The 2,500-nt window shown below is 41.6% G+C and overlaps 1 pseudogene; it reads right to left on the minus strand.

Moving 5' to 3' along the window:
• The window catches only part of LOC138927306 (large subunit ribosomal RNA), a pseudogene marked incomplete at its 3' end in the record, with an annotated part of 3,532 nt that continues 1,032 nt past the window's right edge, over positions 1-2,500 (minus strand).

Genomic DNA, 2,500 nt, shown 5'->3' on the forward strand with positions numbered 1-2,500 from the left:
AATGCTGTCGCAACAACGTTTGGTACATTAGTAGTAGGGTAAACTAACCTGTCTCACGACGGTCTAAACCCAGCTCACGTTCCTTGCATGGTGAACAATCCAACGCTTGGTGAATTTTGCTTCACAATGATAGGAAGAGCCGACATCGAAGGATCAAAAGCGACGTCGCTATGACGCTTGGCCGCCACAAGCCAGTTATCCCTATGGTAACTTTTCTGACACCTCTTGTTAAAAACTCTTTAAACCAAAAGGATCGATAGGCCGAGCTTTTGCTGTCCCTGTGTGTACTGAACACCGAGATCAAGTCAGCATTGCCCTTTTGCTCTATGTGTGGTTTCTGTCCGCAGTGAGCAGGCCTTGGGACACCTCCGTTATTATTTGAGAGATGTACCGCCCAGCCCCAGTCAAACTCCCTCCCCTGGCAATGTCCTTGAATTGGATCATACCTGAGTAATTGGAGTTATACCAAATTTTTCAAATCGATAATACATGAATGCATCTCTCATTAAAGAATTTGTTTGCGATTATATAACAACTCGTGATACTTTGATCAGAAGCTTGCATCAAAACCCAATACCATAAGATATAATAAATATATCCGTATAATGGCTCAGAAATGATACACGTTCCATTTAATCAAGTAAGTAAGGAAACAATAAGAGTAGTGGTATTTCATTGTCGATACCAAACCGAAGTCTAATATCTCCCACTTATTCTACACCTCTTATGTCTCCTTACACTGCCAGATTAGAGTCAAGCTCAAAAGGGTCTTCTTTCCCCGCTAATTATTCCAAGCCCGTTCCCTTGGCTGTGGTTTCGCTAGATAGTAGATAGGGACAGAAGGAATCTCGTTAATCCATTCATGCGCGTCACTAATTAGATGACGAGGCATTTGGCTACCTTAAGAGAGTCATAGTTACTCCCGCCGTTGACCCGCGCTTACTTGAATTTCTTCACTTTGACATTCAGAGCACTGGGCAGAAATCACATTGTGTCAACACCCCGCCAGGGCCATCACAATGCTTTGTTTTAATTAGACAGTCGGATTCCCCAAGTCCGTGCCAGTTCTGAATTGATTGTTAATTGATAATCGTTATAATTAATAAGAACTAATTGGTTTGACCCAACTAGTATTCTTAAAAATTTTAGCAAGAAAGTTCCACAATTGGATACGTAACTAAACTATCCGGGGAACAAGTTACAACCATAAATGATTATAACTCTATTTACCCAGAACGAGCACATAAACCATATTATTGTTTCCCAATCAAGCCCGACTATCTCAATCTTCAGAGCCAATCCTTATCCCGAAGTTACGGATCTAATTTGCCGACTTCCCTTACCTACATTATTCTATCGACTAGAGACTCTTCACCTTGGAGACCAGCTGCGGATATTGGTACGGCCTGTTGAGAAGTTTGCGTATCCCCACCATAAATTTTCAAGGTCCGAGGAGAAAATATCGACACAACAGTATATGTCATGCTCTTCTAGCCCATCTACCATATCTCTCTGCGAAAGACTTCCATGGTAGTACGACTAGAACACAGACCAGCAACCTCTTCCGATATCTCTCGACGGCTTCTTTATGGTCGTTCCTGTTGCCAGCATGAGCACGAGGCCCATATTTCATCACCAACGGATACTCAACAGGTTACGGAATTGGAACCGTATTCCTTTCGTTCAAAATTATTCAAGTATATAATTTTCACAATAATTGTAATATTTATTTTTACTTGAAAATTTTCGGCTTTCGCCTTGAACTTAGGACCGACTAACTCGTGATCAACCACTGTTCACACGAAACCCTTCTCCACTTCAGTCCTCCAAGGTCTCATTCGATTATTTGCTACTACCACCAAGATCTGTACCAATAGCAGCTCCATGCAGGCTTACGCCAAACACTTCTACGCATACCATTGTACCTTCCTACTCACTAAAGTTTCAAAATTTATATTACAAGTAATATAAATCATCTACTTTAGCGGTAATGTATAGGTATACAACTTAAGCGCCATCCATTTTAAGGGCTAGTTGCTTCGGCAGGTGAGTTGTTACACACTCCTTAGCGGATTTCGACTTCCATGATCACCGTCCTGCTGTTTTAAGCAACCAACGCCTTTCATGGTTTCTGCATGAGTTGTTAATTTGGGCACCGTAACATTACGTTTGGTTCATCCCACAGCGCCAGTTCTGCTTACCAAAAGTGGCCCACTGGGCACATTATATCATAACCTTAAACTTCATATCAAGAAAGTTAAGGTTCTTACCCATTTAAAGTTTGAGAATAGGTTAAGATCGTTTCGACCCTAAGGCCTCTAATCATTCGCTTTACCAGATAAGATTATTTTATATAACATTAAAATGCACCAGCTATCCTGAGGGAAACTTCGGAAGGAACCAGCTACTAGATGGTTCGATTGGTCTTTCGCCCCTATACTCAATTCTGACAATCGATTTGCACGTCAGAACTGTTTCGGTCTTCCATCAGGGTTTCCCC

The sequence above is a fragment of the Drosophila bipectinata genome, unplaced genomic scaffold, assembly GCF_030179905.1.
Source record: "Drosophila bipectinata strain 14024-0381.07 unplaced genomic scaffold, DbipHiC1v2 scaffold_218, whole genome shotgun sequence".
Lineage (NCBI taxonomy): Eukaryota > Metazoa > Arthropoda > Insecta > Diptera > Drosophilidae > Drosophila > Drosophila bipectinata.